At 41.8% G+C, this 19,721-nt stretch overlaps 1 pseudogene; it reads left to right on the forward strand.

The window, feature by feature from the left end:
* Positions 1–575: 575 nt before the first annotated feature.
* LOC136461072 (uncharacterized) overlaps positions 576–19,721 on the forward strand; it is a 39,149-nt pseudogene continuing 20,003 nt past the window's right edge.

The raw sequence follows: 19,721 nt of genomic DNA on the forward strand, positions 1-19,721 counted from the left end.
GCCTTGATAGTTACCATACAACATAGATAAAACTCTGAATTTTAATGCAGCCTATACTGCTAGAGTACATCAATATATGCAAATCTGAACTTGCATGCAAAAAAAAAATTGAACACAATAATTAGCAGCAAGCTAATGAACGCAGCAGAAAAAGAAGTATTATCAAACTCACTTGAATCGGCTATGGATGATACTAGCTGCAAGCTATTTAAAGCAGCGCTTTCAGAGAACATCCAAATAACCAATTCTAGTTAATAACTGAATTTTGGTTTCTCAGTTGCCGATATGGTTTCTGGGCAGCCCGCTATCCGCCTTCCCCTAAATCAGTTTGTTTCCCACGGCGCAAGAAATAAATAAAAAATAGTAGAATGCGCACGCCCTCCGCGCAAGTGGATAAACAAAATATGGCTGTTATATAGACACATGCAGAATATGGCTGTTATATAGAAACCTTTGAATTATTACTCTGTATGTTATCCTACTAATTATTGTTCTTTTCTTTTTATTCTTTGGAATGCAGAATTAACGACGGGGCTCAGGGTGACTTCAAATACATTCTTTACTGTGTGGTTAGATCATATACTGATTTATGTGATAGACTTTCTTTACTGTGTGGTTATTCATACACTGATTTATGTGATAGACTGATAATGAAGTACGTCTTTTAGGTCTTGATGGATAGTTCAGATGCAAAGGTTTCGAAGGAAAATGGAGGGCCCTTAGAAGATATTGTACAAACTGAAAATTCCAGTGAGCCTATAGATGATTCCAGATGGTTGCAAGAAGGCATGAGTACAGAAGTTACCCACGAAGCTCTACCAGTTGACCAGGGCTTTAGCACGACCCATAATGAACCTAGAAGGACTATCAGCTTCTGGGGTAGATCTGATGGGAGAAAAAGGACTTTCGGAAATCATAATCGTACAAAATAAACCCAAAAAATCTATGTCTTCACCGGTTGCCCCAGAAGGTATTGATATTTTCTTTTCGATGGATGAACCTAGAAAAATTGCTAACTATTGTTGTATACTTTAATTTAATCCTCTTTTTCAGATTATGTTTGTACCAATACTGATAGAGCCATAATTGAATCTGTCAAAAAATTCCATCTTCACCTGGGAATGAGGAGGTTGTGCTCATAGATGATGCACTGGTGTCGAGAAACCACATGGAATGTCTTTTTCAGCCATATGAATACTTGTCTGACGAGGTAACAGATGCAAGTCATAATACTCAATAAAATATTGTCAACTTCAATGCTCTTTCTCTCTAATGGTGAAATGTATGCAGGTCATAGATGCTTATATTAAACTGTTGAAGGCTTAGGAGGGTTTGAAAAAGAGGCCAGGAGGTACAGTCTATCTTGAAACTACGTGCTTAGTTGCAATCATGAAGCGGGATGGAGAAAAGGATGAGACCATTGAAGCCAATTACCCTAACCATGGCACTTCACAGCGTCCTGGTTTAGTTCAAAGGGTGCTAGCTTACTTGAAGCATGACATGGTAGCAATTTTTTTAAACGATCTATTGGTCTTTCATTATCAAATTTTTATGCCCGACAAAATATTTATTGTTTGATTTGATAGGTGTTCCTTCCAATAAATGTTACAAATACACATTGGTACCTTACTGTTATAAACGCCGTCAAACGTGAGATTCAAGTGCTAGACTCTTTGGGCGAGATGTTCGGACGTGTTGACCTCAATAAAATTATGGGTATTTCCTAACACAGCTATTTGTACACATTTTATATTTTAGAAATGCTGATTGATTTGTTTTTCTATGAACAAATAGCAAGCTGGATTGCGGAAATAGATAGATTTCATATTGGAGGAGACAGGCCCGAAAGAGCACAAATGGCTAGATGTTGAGGTTGATACCTGGCTGGTTAGGGAGATTTTCTACGGGAAATTATTACAAATAGATGAGTACGTTAGAAATAATTGTGATAGAACCGCCCAATTTATACAAGATCAAGTACGGTTGTCCCCGCTAACACGTTGACACGCGCATACTTTCACTTATATAAACCCGGTAGTCCGCCGAGTGTCCCGAAAGACCTCGGTAAATCAACATCATAACCAAGATCGCGTGATTAAGCAAATACACATCACATATGCAGGGTTGCAGCGGAAATAATATTACAAATGGGTTCACAAATAATAGTACAAGTTTGGGTTTCAAAACCGATTAGTGAAAACATCATAGCTTTCAAAAGATTACATTAATATATGTTCCAAATACATTGCTAGCATAAGTGACATCCTCAGACAAAAGCATATAGATGAGAAGTAAATATAGAATCACCGAGCCCATCGGCGGTTAGCCACCATCTTCAACAGGCCGAGAACTCCATCTGCAACATGGTGGGATAAACCTTGAGTACTCGAATATACTCAGCTAGACTTACCCGTCATAAACCAGAAATAAAGTGACACCAAGGATTATGCAAGGCTTTATCAGTGGATCTAGCTGGAGAACCTTTTTGCATAAAAGCTTGAGTAACCATTAGCATTATTCACCTGTACTAGCAGTAACTTTTAGCCATTACCTACTATCTATATTAGCACCTGTACTAATCAATCACTTGATTAAGTTGCAAACAATAATAACCATATCAGGTATTTCATGGCTCATTATCATTATAATCATCATCATCATCATTTAACCATATCTTTAAATTTAGTGAATCTACGTTGCTCAGTCAAGTTCTCACTATCCGCGAAGACGGCGATTCGAATCGATTCCTATCCAGCAGGAGGGGTATTCCTAAACACAAACCCTGCTTCCCCCGTCAGGGTCACAAACAAGTCACCGTTGGTACAATTCAGGAGTCGCGAGTCCGAACAATGCCACAAAATTAGAGAACCACTCTGCCATGAGTGCTCGGTGACTTAACCCGCCCTTGGGCTTATGCCAATGGCTCCCCACACATCCTTACTTCCATCCAGATTGCGGACCCCTACTCGCGTCCCTAGCCTGAATTGAGCTACTAGGCTTTGCAGTCGGAACGACTTATCTGGCCAGCTAAGTGTTAGGCTGCGTTCAACATGATATGAGGACATATAGCATATCGGTCCTTAAACGACACAGACGGGGATAGATTCACACCCAAGACCTCCATGCCTTGTTGCTGCACTACCGTCATCCCGTCCGGTCTCCATTCATTATTAACACATGATTCTTTTTCCCATGATAGCATATATAGCCAACTGTGACCAGAGCTCATCCTACATCTCGTAGGTGACAGGAAATTACCTGACTTCTACCGATCTATGCATAGCTAAGCATCATTCGATCCTACACTTAATTAGGATTCACATGATTTTATCTGGACAAGGTAAGGATAGAATGCAACAATTGGTTCCAACCAATTCCTATACGTAATGCATCATCAACAATAAAAGATACTCAAGATATTTATAAAAACATGGGAGGCTTAGAATGCTCTGGGGCTTGCCTGGGATCCGACACAAGTCAGTTCAGTTAGCTTGCACCGTCTTGGTGACATCTCCGGTCCTAGCACTTGCTTAGTCCTTCCATCTTCAGGATAGATCCACCAAACCCAATCTTCGAGTTCGGCTCCACATCACATCCTTCACGTGGTTCATGTAGCGTACCTAAATGAGATGCAAGATGCATGTGTATGAATGTGATGAATGGTAACACAAGATGCATCACATAAGCATTCAAGACAAACATAAGATTATGCAAGACATAGACACCAATAGCTATTTAACTAACATCACACAACTAACTATAGAGAGCAAGCACATCACACAAGTTTAACAAGGTCACAAGTATCATAACTTGACCATCAACAAGGGCATAAGCCACACTTAGCAACACATGGAGTAAACAACCACAACTAACATATGTCTATTTCTGGACTGGAAACAATTACTTCATGTTTGGATCATAACTTGAGTTATACAAATCCAATAGCCATGCAACAAGACATTCTGGAAAGCTTATGAAATTCTCTACATTTCATATATAACCATCACAGCATGATTCACAAGTTAAGTGGGTCAAAATTATATATTTACAAAAACTGGTCTAAACAAGATAGAGAGCAATCCATTCTGTAACCCAACTTTAAACAGCTGTAACTCTTAAACTACTTGGCCAAATAACACCAAATTTTAACAGAAGCTAGATACATGAATTATCTACAACTTTTGTATAAACAAGTTTCACAACAAAGCACATTATCATGAAGAACTTTGCTAAGTTCCCAGATCTATCCATAAACCACATCGGCAAGAAAATAATTATTAACTTATGTTGCAAACACATAATGGGGCAAAGCCAACTTTACCAACATTTCACACATGACTAAAAAACACCAGAAAGCATGGCGCTCACCTCTAAATAAATTTTCTTAAAGCTTTTCTTAATTTATTTAGACATCAAGGTGTATTTATGAACATATACCAAAAATGCACAATAAATTCTACAAAAATTACAATAGCTCACATATCCTCTCAATAGTCTACTGTACAAATTTCATACCATTTGCATAAGTATAGCTACCTCTATAAAAAAGACAATTTGCTGTTGCAAGAAATCATGTGAGAGCGAGACAAACCAATAACTCACTCATACTTCATCCAATACTCATGAAATTTTTACCACACATCAACTATCACATGAGTAGCATGCCACAAAAATTTCACTTCATTTGGAGCCGTAGATCTGCAGTTATGGAAAATAACAAATTCAACTAGCATTACAACCTTACTCCACAAATCTATTTTTTGCAGCTAAAACTTTAAACTAAACATGCCATATTATAAATCTACTGCATAGACAATTTCACAAGGATGCCAAAAAGCCTTCATTTTCTATTTTACGAATTTCCTATGAATTTTCAAAATTTAGCAAATTTCCTGCAAAAAGGTCCTTAATAGCACTATTCATTCAAGTCATAGACTTCGCAGTTAGGCCCTTCCATTTTGTCAAATTTGAGCCCAAGGCCCCTGGTTGGAATTTAGAGCAGAGAAGCATGCCGGGCTTGCTGTTGCCGGCCGAAGGAGGCTCATCGGCGGCGGAGCACGAGCAGGGTCGCGCGCACTCGCCGGTGGCCTCGGATCGGCTCGAGGTGGAGCGTGGAGCCCCAGCCACGTGCGCTGGTGGCCTAGGCTGAGCGGCTCCGCGGTGAGGGTGCATCAGCGATGAGTGGCTTCAGGCGAGGGGTGAGGGAGTTGCGGCGCGAGGTGAGGGAGGTGGTGCTACGGTCTATTTGGGCGGAGGGAGGCTGGAGATGAAAGAACAACGGCGGCCATGGAGCGGGCACGACCGGCCATGGTGGCGACGAACTGAGCAGGCGACACCGGCGGCCTGGAGGCTCTGCGTGAGGTGGGGAAGGAGGAGGAAGGAGAGGGGAACCAGCAGCATGGCAAGGTGGTGGTTGGAGGCTCGAGAGAGAGCGAGCGCGTCGCGGCCATGGGAGCATAGCTCGACGGCCATGGCTGTGCATGCTCTAGCGGAGTCGACAGAGAACAGAGAGGGAGTGGGGAGGCAAGTGAGGGGCGTCTAGGCAGCTCGGCATCATCACATCGCGAGCGTGGGCAAGGTGGCGGTCATGCGAACAAGCACAAGGGCCACGTGGCAGTGGCGTCATGCGCTCGGTCTGCCATGAACGCGAGCAAGCACTGCCAAACCAATACCACTGCGAAATTACGACTGAAACTCTAACTTTACCATCCTCGATCTCCCGATCCAGTGGTCATTTGATAATGACGCAAGAGGCAAAGTTGTAGGTCTTTGTGAGGTGAACAATATTGCTTTAAGAATCGAGAGCCGGTTCGGCCTGGTTTGGGAGATACAGTGCTCCAAAGGCAAGTACATGAAATTGCACCGAGTTCAGTTAAGGGCATCGATCGGTCCTGTACAATGAGATTCAAAACTCAATTCTACCCCAAAAACGCGACTGAACATCAATCTTTGTCCTTTTGTATCTCCTGATCCGTTTCGTTTTGGCACAAACGGTAGTAACGAAAGTTGTAGAGCTACGCGATATCTCCAACTTTGCTTAAAGCATCAAAGTCTATTTCGACCTTGTTGGAGAGATACACGGCTACGAAGCGGGGTACATGAAAACTGAAAACTCAGTTTCAGTCCATTAGGGACTTAGCCAAATTTTTGAGCTCCAAAACAGCCATGGATTCTAACTTGAGGGCTTGGTTTGACTTGCTTACAAGCTGATCTAGCTATTGGTCCTAAAACAAAGTTTGTTCTACTCTACTCAAACTTTAAATTTTATTTAAGGTGCAACTCCATGCAAGCACTGTAAGTGATTGGTCAACACCGGTCAATTAGCGTCACAGTAAAACTTAAATTATCATTTTTGATCTGTTGGAGCATTTTCTGGCCACTTGCTCAACATGAACCCTTCATAACTTTTGTTCATGAGTATAAGTAGAGTTGTTTGATCAAGGTTGCTATGTTTGTTTATCATCACATGTTCTCATTCATCTAATAAAGCAATTCAGGCGAGAACATAACTTGTCATTTCATGTGACTTCTTGATTCCAAACTTCATGAAACTTTTTTAATCATCCATGTGGGTGGAAATTGATGTGAGGAACATGAAAAAAGCACATCCAACATTACTCAAGCATACTTTTTGGAATGGGCAACATGTAAGCAATGGTGCATGGTCCAAGTTTAAGTGGTGGCTCATTTTTGTAGATTTGATCTGTCACCACTTAACATGTCATGGTTGAGCTCAACTGGTAACAAACACCTGGGGTGTTACAATAATGGCATGTCATATAAGTTGAATTTTATGTGTCTTTGCCTTTTTGATCTAATGTGAGCCTAAACCTCTATTAATGTTGTATGTAGTTTTTCATGTGGTTTATTCTTAATAAACTTTATGGAGTATTGGACTAGGAACGATTTGTCAGACGAGTTTAATCAGGTAAACTATGCGTCTTACCATAAGTTATGAGTGTGCACTAGATGTGGGTTTTTAATTAATAATTAATTAGGTTCATACTATCGTGCAGGATGATATGAAAGAATTTAGATTGAAGCTTGCGGCGATCTTGCTATCGTCAGAGTTAAACAAACAAAAGGGTGCTCCATATCTTGATAGGGATGAAAATATTGGAAGCCCAAGCGACTGTGCCATAATAGAGAATCCAAAGATGGCTGATCAAGTGTCCACAAAAAAGAGAAAACATTATGAGGAGGTCGAATGCTTAGTGGTTCAAACGGGCACCCCTCAACACATACAAACTCATAATAAATCCCCATAAATCCATGCCAATCAAGACCCTGATGAGTTTTGGGCATTTGAGGCCATGAAAGACATTCCAATGAACAAGTAAGAGATGACTGAGTTACTGTGTGATTATGTCATGACAATTCAGGATGAAGCGACGTTGAAGTAAGCTACATGCTTATTTTAATTACTTTATGTAACAGAACTGATCAAATCATAAGAACGTAAGTACAAAAACAATCACCGAAGTGATCAAATTCCTGTACTTAAGCTCCCATAATCCCGGTAGTTCGGAAATCACGAAGGATTTCAACCAACTCTTGACATGCAAACCAAGACCGTAGTGATTCAACACAACAAATCATTCATTACAACATTTCACAAGTAGCATTCGGATTACATCCATCAGAGTTCAAATAAAATATTACAAACCAAGTTCAAATTTGCAGAAGCAACATAGTTTAGTACATAACTTCATAGTTTCAAATACATTGCCAGACCTCAGTCATGTCCCACAAAAGCATCTTCAGATACGAGAACTACGAGAGACCATGCCCAACAGTCTAGTCTTCATCCCTAGCCAAGAGAAGGCAATACTTGCAGCAACCAAAGTAGAACTGGTCATCTGCAACAGGTGGGAGATAAACCATAAGTACGAGAAGGTACTCAGCTAGACTTACCCGTCAAAACCAAAAATAAAAGACACCAAGGGTCATGCAAGGCTTATGAGGTGGGCTAGCTTGACACAGTTGCATAAAATAGCTTATGAATATAGTAACCAATTTAAACTTTGCATCAAGTTTATCATCACTTACCTGTCCACTAGATTTGCACCTGTACTAGAGCACTCACTTATTAGGAGCAAACAATATTAACCATAGCACGTATAATAAGGCTATCATCATCATATCAACTTTCCGAACCATTATGTTATTTAGTGTATCTACTTTGGAGATAAGCCCGTCAAGTTCTCACTAACCGGGAGAGATGGCGACTCGAATCGAATTACAACTCAGCTAAGGGGGTATTCCTAACTCTCACCCTAGCATACTTTGCAAGGGTAGCCATGGGTCACCTTTGGTACAACTCAAGAACCAAATTCGCGGGTTCGATCAGCGCCAGCGCTCTTAGGGATTACCCTTCTGCTAGGACGATCATGACTTTTAAATCACCTGCCCTTGGACTCACGCCTACGGCTCCCTTCCGAGGCGTACTTTATACTTATCGACTCCCAGCCTGAGGTGAGCTACTCGGATTCGTGGTCGGTCTCCAGACCCGGCCAACTAAGAGAGAGGCATGCGTTCAACATGAACAGGAAAGGCTCCAAGATTTAGTCCTTAAGCGACACAGATGGAGTCACTAAAAAATGGCAAGCCTCCACCCGGTCTTCATTTCAAGTTAAGACAGGTTCTTTTCCACGATAGCAAATATAGCCAACCGTGCCACATGTATATCCCTATATCTCGCAGGTGACAGGAAATCACTCGACTTCTACCACGTTTAAGCAGGGCTAAGCACTACACGAACCTGAGCTACATAGAATTCAGGGTATCAATATCTAGACAAGGATTGGATAATCAATGCAGCAATGTTTGCATCCAACACCTAAACTTAATGCAACAATATATATATGTAACAATAATACTTTAACTGCATTTTGGAAATTAGAAGGCTTAATATGCTCCGGGGCTTGCCTTTCACAAAGTTGCACGGACGATGATCTGGGCACTCAACGGCAACCTCGTCTAGCACTTCTCCCGAGGGCTGCACCTCCTGAATCTCCGGTGTCGGCTACTGCTGCTCCCCGCTCGGTTCCTCGAATTCCAGCAGTGTCACACCTTCCGGTACACCTATTGCATGCCGATGCACAAGATAAATATCATGGATGCATAAGGAATGACATGATGCTCATGCTGAATGGATCACAGTAAGTGTTTAACGAAACATCACTAGACACTCGTTTATCGATTAAGAATAGCTCTATTCAAATCACTTTAAAACATGTATCTAACTTAACTTGAAGAACAAGATCAACTTACCTAACTTGAATAACCTAAGATAAAGATGCTCATCTTTAGTTAAAGGCCTAACACCTAGGAACATTACCATAAGCTTAGGAAATAGTAAAGGCATACTTAAATCAAAGTTAAGGTTTTACATGCAAACGAGTAGTTCCTTAATTCAATCATAACCAGAGTTCTATAAATTCAAATAACTTGCAAGAGGACATTCTGGAAAGCTTATGAAATTTTCTACAAATCATTTGTAAACATCAAAGCATCATTCTTATGTTAACCAAATCGAATTCAAGTAAACCTAGAATCTGTCCAGAAATGACAGGTCTACTAAATTAATTATTTAGTGATGATGCAAAAGCATAATTGGACCAAACCAAGTTTACCAACTTGTTGCACATACTAGAGGAACATCAGAAAGTATAGTGCCAACTTCTAAATAAATTATTTAATGCCCTTTTCTAATTTATTTGGTTAATTAGGTGATTAAAGCAATATATAGTAAAACTATTCAGAAAAATCTATAAAAATTATAGTAGCTATCTCATGCTTCACATAGACTACCATAAAAATTTCAAAGCCATTGGACAAGCAGAACTTGCTATATCCAAAATAACAGATAGCATGTCTATTTCTAGCATAATTAGGAAACCCTATTGAAAAGTGTCAAGCAACATATTTCTTATTTTTCCTAGTATCACTCTAGCATAAGAATAGCACTCACCAATTTTTACCTTTACTGGATCTATAGAAAAATTATGAAAATTCACACAAGATCCATCCATGCAAACAAGAGAATTTTCTAACTCCTACATACAGTGTCCAAAATGTATGAAAATTTAACTACAAGCTATTCATGATATGAGCAGTACACCATAAAAATTTCATGCCATTTGGAGCTACATAGAAAAAGATATAATTACCCCTATTTCCTTCATGATTTAAAAGAGATAGTTAGCAACTCCATTTTTCATAACAGAACATGGCATAAATTATATTTTTAATAAAAACTAGACATTATCATGAACTCCACAAAATAGGAACCACATCATTTAAAGCTACCAACTAGGAGATACATATTTTTGAATCTATACACAAATCTATGAAAAGATTAAAACCAAAACAATGTTGAAACCCTAACTCTACTGCTGGGCCGGCCCGAACAGACCCGGTGGCCCACGACGCATGCACAAGCGCAGCCCAGCCACGACGCGGCCTAGGCTGGCTCCCGCCTCCGCTTCAGTGACTGACACACGGGACCCGCGAGATAGTGAGACAGGCAGGGGAGGAAGAAGAGACGGTGGCGCAACTCGTCGTCGGTGGCATCTCCGGCTAGTGGTAGAGGAGATCATGGCAAAGCTAGGAGGAAGATGGCCGACGCATTTTTGCAGTGGCGAGCGCGCAAGGTGACGGCGACGCTTAGTCGGAAATGGAGGAGCTGCGGCGGCTTCGGTGCTGCGCGCGGTGGAGGCAAAAGAATGCAAATGGAGCAGGCGAGTGCGTCGGGCAGGCGTTGGCTTTCATCTGGAGCTCGGATGCATGATGTGGAGATGTTGGCCGAGCATGCGCACCATTCGGCAATCAGCTCCTGCGCCGGTCGGCCATGGCGAGCTCTGTCCATTTTTCTGAAATGTTGATTTAGTGTTCAACGACGACGACTGACAGCGCGACTTCAATGTGTCAACACGGCTACACCATTGATCCATTGCAAAAACTATGTACATGAAAAATGTAGGCCTACCATCCATCTACAACTTCTTTTCAAGGACCATCATCTAATTCGCCCTGGATCAGAAGTTACATCAAGCCAAAGTTGGCTCAATCAAACTGAAAATGCAGTTAAGACTTAGAAATATTTTTCAGTGTTGAATCCACCATCAATAATGATTTGTGGGCCATGTTTGAGGCTGTTCCACACATTTTCATGAGTTGATCATAAAACAACTTTTGTTCCTTGATAAATTAGCTACAACTTTGGTAAAGGGTGCACAGCCATGCAAGGTCTCTAAGTTGGACTTTTGAATTAGTCAAACAATGGCACTCTAAGGGTCATTAAAAGTCAAACCTCCACTTGAGGGCATTTTTGTCATTTTGATCTACATGAACAATGTCCCAACAATTACCCTAAGTGTAGTTAAGGTGTATTAGACCATAATCAACACTCCTACATACAGTGTCCAAAATGTATGAAAATTTAACTACAAGCTATTCATGATATGAGCAGTACACCATAAAAATTTCATGCCATTTGGAGCTACATAGAAAAAGATATAATTACCCCTATTTCCTTCATGATTTAAAAGAGATAGTTAGCAACTCCATTTTTCATAACAGAACATGGCATAAATTATATTTTTAATAAAAACTAGACATTATCATGAACTCCACAAAATAGGAACCACATCATTTAAAGCTACCAACTAGGAGATACATATTTTTGAATCTATACACAAATCTATGAAAAGATTAAAACCAAAACAATGTTGAAACCCTAACTCTACTGCTGGGCCGGCCCGAACAGACCCGGTGGCCCACGACGCATGCACAAGCGCAGCCCAGCCACGACGCGGCCTAGGCTGGCTCCCGCCTCCGCTTCAGTGACTGACACACGGGACCCGCGAGATAGTGAGACAGGCAGGGGAGGAAGAAGAGACGGTGGCGCAACTCGTCGTCGGTGGCATCTCCGGCTAGTGGTAGAGGAGATCATGGCAAAGCTAGGAGGAAGATGGCCGACGCATTTTTGCAGTGGCGAGCGCGCAAGGTGACGGCGACGCTTAGTCGGAAATGGAGGAGCTGCGGCGGCTTCGGTGCTGCGCGCGGTGGAGGCAAAAGAATGCAAATGGAGCAGGCGAGTGCGTCGGGCAGGCGTTGGCTTTCATCTGGAGCTCGGATGCATGATGTGGAGATGTTGGCCGAGCATGCGCACCATTCGGCAATCAGCTCCTGCGCCGGTCGGCCATGGCGAGCTCTGTCCATTTTTCTGAAATGTTGATTTAGTGTTCAACGACGACGACTGACAGCGCGACTTCAATGTGTCAACACGGCTACACCATTGATCCATTGCAAAAACTATGTACATGAAAAATGTAGGCCTACCATCCATCTACAACTTCTTTTCAAGGACCATCATCTAATTCGCCCTGGATCAGAAGTTACATCAAGCCAAAGTTGGCTCAATCAAACTGAAAATGCAGTTAAGACTTAGAAATATTTTTCAGTGTTGAATCCACCATCAATAATGATTTGTGGGCCATGTTTGAGGCTGTTCCACACATTTTCATGAGTTGATCATAAAACAACTTTTGTTCCTTGATAAATTAGCTACAACTTTGGTAAAGGGTGCACAGCCATGCAAGGTCTCTAAGTTGGACTTTTGAATTAGTCAAACAATGGCACTCTAAGGGTCATTAAAAGTCAAACCTCCACTTGAGGGCATTTTTGTCATTTTGATCTACATGAACAATGTCCCAACAATTACCCTAAGTGTAGTTAAGGTGTATTAGACCATAATCAACCACTTTACATAATGCTATACCAATTTCTAATGATCACATGTGATGAAGCAACAAAACAAGCAATTCACTCAAATGTTGCAATTCCATGTTTCATTACTTTTGTTGCAATTTTAACTTGCCACTTTCCTACCATGTTGCCATGTTTCAAGGTATGAGTAACTCATGTTGCATTCACATATTGCACTACTACCATTCACAAACAATCAAGTACAAAACAAACACAATTGCGAATGTTGCATATGCATGTTTCAGTGACAATGGCATGATGAGATAAATGATGTACATGTTTATGAAATGAAATGCAATTTTGTGGAAGCCAAACACCTAGGGTGTTACAGCCCTCCCCCCTTAGAAAAATTTTGTCCTGAGATTTGGAAAGCATACCATTTAGTATAGAAAGTTGGATGATTTTCCTTTAAATAATCTTCCCGCTCCCATGTTGCATCCCGATCACTATGATTACTCCAAACTACCTTATATAACTTAACTACTCGTCTATGAGTAACTCTTTCTTGAGTATCCAGAACCTGCATGGGCTTCTCCTCATAAGAAAGATCAGATTTCAAGTTGATTTTCCTTGTTGCTATTCTTTCCTTGGGAATACGGAGACACTTCTTCAGTTGAGACACATGGAATACCGAGAATATAGCTGCCATTTCACGTGGTAGATCGGGTTCATAGGCTACTCTTCCACTTTTCTCGATAATGCGGTAAGGTCCAACATATCAAGGCTCAAGCTTCCTTTTGATTCCAAAACGTTTTACTCCTTTCATAGGGGATACCTTCAGATAAACATGGTCACCTACTTCAAACTCAATAGGTTTTCTTCTCTTGTCAGCATAGCTCTTTTGTCTAGCCTGAGCGACAGTCATATTCTTCTGTATAGTTCGGACTTGCTCTTTGGCTTCTTTTACAAAATCAATACCATAGAATCTTCTTTCTCCGGGTTCCACCCAGTTCAAAGGAGTTCTACACTTGCGGCCATAAAGAGCTTCAAAAGGAGCCATTTTGATACTCTCTTTGTAACACCTCGGGTGTTAGCCTTGCATAACTTGACTTGCATAGCATGAGCATGATCATAAAGCATTCATATATATAAGCTTTGACACTTGAAACATTTGAGTGAAACGTATGCAACATTCTTATTATTTCATGTTTCCATGTGTATGTGCATATGATCATGAGTGTAAACATGTAGATGATTGTGTGACCTTGCAAATAGCTTAAACATGTTTAGAATATCATCATGAACAACTTTGGTATTTAGGGCTAGGGCTAATTTGGTCATTAAGTCATAGTTTGAGTATGTATCATCATTTGAATGTAGCTTGTTTGACCAAGTTTGAACTAGGTGTTAGAGACCTTGCATGGAGGAGATCACTAAAGCAAAGTTGTAGTGTTTGACATAAGGAACAACTTTTATTTTTGGGTCATTGACTGATTTAGCTTCTAACATGCTTGAATTGGTCCCACAAAAATCAGCAAAACCAAGATTTCCACACTTAGCAAAATTTTGCTAAGTCCTGGATCACTGACAGCCTGACAAGCTGACCTTGATCATGATTTTACTCAGTTTATGTTGCGAGTTAGCACGAGATCATTGAACAACATTTGGAGATGGTACTTAGGACTACGACTTTGGTTCTGAAAGAAATCACTGAATCGCTTTGCATAGGGAGTTAACTCGATTACAAAACCCGCTGTTAGGCTCGGCTTGCTTAACTGACGAACTGAACGAAGCCGTTCAGTGGCCGACCACCGGCAGAGCCTGCACGTCGCGTGTCCACGGCGATGGCCGTGCGTTGCCGTTGCCCTGACCGCGTAGGCCACGACGCACCTAAGCGCGTGCTTCAACACTCCAGCGTCCGCCCGCACTCAATAGCGCTCCATTTTCGCATTTCGCCTCCTCCCTCCTCGCCGTAGCGTAGTAGCGAGCTCGTTCCGCCTCCGCCGTCGCCATAGCCCGTGCAAGCTTGCACCGAGCCGCCTTTTCATCACCACAGCAGCACCACAAGATCCCCAGCAACCCACAGCGTCCACCAGTGCACGCTGTTCAAGCTTGGTAAGCCACCGCGCCGTGCAACGCCTCGCCGGAGCTCCGCCGCTAGCCCCGTCTCCTGTGGCCACTGTCGCCACCGTCCACCCTAGGCCACAATAGGGCGCTAGACTAGCTCCGCCGTAGCTCGGTGATGCTCGGCGTTGCGTTCAATCGAGCCACCGTAGCCCCACTGGCATAGCGCCGTCGTCCAACGTCGCCACTCCGCCATGAGCACCGCCGCTGTACATAGCCCTGACGAGAGGTTCCACCAAGTAGCTCACCCGGTGCGCTAGGTCACGTAGGTCGCTCGGTGAAGACATCACCGCCGGCGGACTCGCCATCGACGAGCCATGGCCGCGCGATCTTGCTCAGCACCGCCGGCTCTGTTTTGGTTTCACTGACAGGCAGGCCCTGCTGACCAGCGGGTCCCACCGGTCAGCGACTCCATGTTTTAAAGCCAGTTCATTTTGAATGCAGATTTCCTATGTTTTGTAATTTTTGTATCTTCAGTTTGGTAGCTTCAAAAATTGTGAAATAAATTTGTTAGTGTTCCTTAGGAAGTGTAGTATTTAGGAAAAATTTGTCCTTGACATTTACAGTAGAAATTTTTGGAGATTTAAATAGGGATTTGAAATGTGCTTTTGAATGCATTCAAATTTGTTTATTTTATATCTAGAGTTCCTGTGCTCCAAAAATTATGAAATTTTTGTGGTAAGCTAGTCTTAGCATATATGAGCTCTGGTAAAAATTTGAGGACCAGTGCATGTGTAGATTTATAGTTATAGATTTTTCTTTTATGAATAGTTAATCCTTGCATGAATTTTTATAAATTAATTATGAACCCAAAATTCATGAAAATTGTTGGAGGTAATCCTAGTAGTATATGGATGCTAAGAAAAATAGGAAATCTGTTGCTTGACACTTTTCAATAGGGTTTTCCATTTATGCTATTTCAAGCCTTGCTTCCTTGTCATTTTTGTATAGGATGTTCTACTAGGTAAAATGGCATGAAACTTTTACAGTAGTCCTTTGATAGCATTAGTAAGGCACTGTAAATTTTTAAGAATTTTTGAAACACATCTGGTATATGTTTATTATTTAACCTAGATATCTAAATAAAATAATAAAGGCATTTAAATAAATAGTTTGGGCTTCACCATTATATTATCTTAAATGTATTTGGTATGCTTAAACTGTTGGTAGATTTTATGTTGTCAAATTTTGAATGATTACATGAAGTAGAAGTATTGTTACTTTGTATTGCATATTGAATAGTTTCAGACTAGATTCTGGAGTTTGATGAGTTGCATATTGAAAATGATGTGTACTGTAAAAATGGTTAATAACAAAGTTGTAGAGAATTTGATAAGCTTTCCAGAAAGTCCAGGATCACTGTATTTGGATTAGTAGAACTCCAGTTATGAGTGAAAACAAGTAGCTACTGTTTTGTGGCATAGTCGATGCATTGTAGAAGTAGTTAATTAATAATCGAGAAGAGATATGCACCTACTCAATAAACATGATGCACTTGTTAACATATATGCATTCGTAATACTTATGCCATATTCATGCATCTAGGATCAGAGGAAGAGATAACGTTATTGGAATTCGAAGAAGCAGAGGAAGGGGACCAGCAGGAGAATCCGCAAGCCGCAGCTCCCGAAGGCGTGGAGCAGAACCCTGAAGAGCTTCTAGAGTGTCCTGACCACCGCCCTACTTCCTTTCTACGAGGCAAGCCCTGGAGCATTATAAGTCTCCCAGTAATTTACAACTGTTTACTTAAGTACTTATGATTGATGCATTAGGTTATAAGAGTTGAATGGAACCACTTGATGCATGTACATTCCTTGTCCAGATATTACACCTTTAACCGGTATAGGTCCAGGATCGAATATATGCTTAGCCATGCTTAGACCGGTAGAAGTCGGGTGATGTCCTATCACCTGCGAGATATAGGTGGATACTGGAGCACGGTTGGCTATATCTGCCATCGTGGAACAGAACCATGAGGTAAAAGTAAATCAAGACTAGACGGGAGGTCGATAGAGAAGCAACAAGACATGGAGGTCTTGGGTGTGGATCTATCCCCGTCTGTGTCGATCAAGGACCATACCGTTGTTGGAACTTCTTACAAGATTGAACGCATGCCTCTCACTTAGCTGGCCGGATAACTCGTTCCGACCAGAAGCCGAGTAATTCAACTCAGGCCGGGACCCGTTCTGTTGTGCGCTCCTTCTGGGGAACGATCAGACTGAGCCCAAGGGTAGGCTTGGCCTGAGCATCCTGGCATCTGGTGTTCTAGATTGTGTGGCTGCGGTACGGACCCGCGAAATGTGTACCTGAGTTGTACCAAAGGTGACCTAAGGCTATCATGGCTGGTAGACCTGGGTTTGTGTTAGGAATAAATTCCCAGCTGGTTGAAATCGATTCGAATCGCCGTCTCTCCTGGATAGTGAGAAACTTGACTAGCTCCAACATCGTAGTAACTGTGTTATGAAACATGATGGTTCGAATGAATATGGAATTACAATACCTGCTATGGTTACTATTGTATGCTTCTAAATGATATACCACATGTTTGGCACAGGATAGTTGCTAATCTAGAAATGGATAGTTATAATTAACTTGATAAAGGAATCATAATTGTACAATGGGTCAGTTGCCTTTTACGCAAACTGTTGTCAAGTTACGTCCACTTATACAGCCTTGCATAATCCTTGGAGTCATTTTATTTCTAGTTCATGATGGGTAAGTCTAGCTGAGTACCTTCTCATACTCAGGGTTTATTTTCCCATTGTTGCAGATGGCACTATGTATCATGGTTATTGCAAGAGTTGCTTCTATCCCTGCTGTGGATGAGGAGTAAGCCTTGGGCAGGCTTCTTTATTAATTCCTATCCTTGCTTTTGTGGACCATGATCCGACTTGGCACTGTATCAAACTATGTTGGAAACTTTATTTTCAAACTTATTTGCTTCCGCTTTATCCATCAAACTCGGTTTGTAATAACTTTTATTCGTACTCTGATGATGAAATGTATCTGTGAACTTTATGTAATATGTGGCATGTATGTTGAATCCTATACGATCTTGGTTGTTGTAAATCATTTATCGAGACCCGTCGTGGTACTCGATGGACTACCGGGTTTATATGGGTTCAAGTATGATAGTGCGACCACTTGCGGGCTGCCATTGTACTTGTACTCTTATAAATTGGTCGGTTCTGCGACAGCTGGCATCAGAGCAAGATTCAACGTTAATTGTCACAAGTGTATTTAAAAGAAAAGTTTTTGTTTTCCAAAAACCCTTCTCTAGTAACTAATAGTTATATAATAGGTATTTGAAATCTAAAGTGTGCCAATGATCACTTTCCTTATGCCCAAATTAAGGACTATTAGGTGGCTATTTAAGTACTAACATGGGGGTTTTTACTTCGTCATCCATACGGCGTGCTATTGTATGGATACCATTCAGTTGAGTGGTAATGTATGGATCAAATACCTCTACGCCAAGGTAAGATGATGAGTGTATGACCGCAAGATGTGAGAGTGCGGTCGAGGAAGAGTTAGCTTTGGTACGGCTATGTATGCATGCTTGCATGTGTATATGGTACGTATTTAATTGTGGGTTTAAATTATTGTCGGGTAGATTGATACGGAAGTATATGTATGGGTATACATATATGGAAGTATTTACAATTACATTCTGCATATTTCATTATGGGTTTAGGGCTGAAATGAAATTTTATGCAGGTACACTAACAACGAAACGTGTAGCTCGGCTAGTTACGCTAATTATGAGAGAACATATGTATGCCACCGTGTCTACCGTTAGAAACAATTTTTTCCTAAGTTTGTGAGGACGTATGGAACGAGCATGCATCATGATAATTACCATTCACATAACTACATTGTTCCTCCCCTTATAAAATTCTTACTCGGGTTATGTAACTCTTATCCATTATGGCATTGTCTCACCAAAGGGTACATGTTAATGGTGCAGATGGCACGCACCAAGCAGACTGCTCGCAAGTCCACCGGAGGCAGAGCTCCTAGCCGTCAGCTTGCTCCACGTACCCGTCAACATCACACGTTCCTTGGAGAGTTTGGGATGCCTACACTCTTGTGGAGAGTGCTCAGCTATGTAGGCTATCCTGATGGAATGGAACCCCGCTACTTCTGGGATGAATGAGCAGTTAGGGAGAAGGTCTCTTAGTTACTGTGGAGGCTGTTGTTCATCCCCAAGGTGACGATTCTGAGTGGACAGGCTGGTGTTATGAGTCAACTGGTAGGACTGCTGAAGAAGTAGCTGGCAGGGCAGCCTTTGGGATCCTGAGGGATATCATGGACCGTTTTCCTCAGGAGCTGGCAGCCGCTTTGGTTGGAGTTTTTCCAAGGGGCAACCCCTCCACTGACTCATGGCAGCAGGCAAGAGGAAGACCCTTAGAGGTTGGTGTAGCAGAAGGGTAGAATAGTGATAACCCTGCCATGAGCGCCATGTTCACAATGATGAGAGTGTTAGATGGAGTAGAAGGTAGCCTCAGACATGTGTCTAGTGCCCTTGGTCATGCCTATGAGGATCGATGTCAGCTTCAGAGGGAGCACGACGCTAAGATTGAGAGGCTCAATGAAGAGATGGCTCAGTTAACTCACCAGAGGAATGCAACCTGGTCCAGAGAAGATGTTCTGAGAGCTCGATAGTTCAAGCTAGGGCAGCAGCTGGCCAATGCGGAAGAATACAACGATAACCTACATGAAGAGGTTCATCTGCTGAACAACCAGCTCCACCCTTATGTCCCACCTGGAGCCGTAGAAATGGATCTAGAAGGGGACGAGGAAGAAGAAGAAGTAGAGCCTGAAGAAGAAGTGGAGCCTGAGGAAGGAGATGATCCTATCTCTGACCTCGATAGTGATCATGATGA

The sequence above is a fragment of the Miscanthus floridulus genome, chromosome 1 (assembly GCF_019320115.1).
Source record: "Miscanthus floridulus cultivar M001 chromosome 1, ASM1932011v1, whole genome shotgun sequence".
Classification (NCBI taxonomy): Eukaryota; Viridiplantae; Streptophyta; class Magnoliopsida; order Poales; family Poaceae; genus Miscanthus; species Miscanthus floridulus.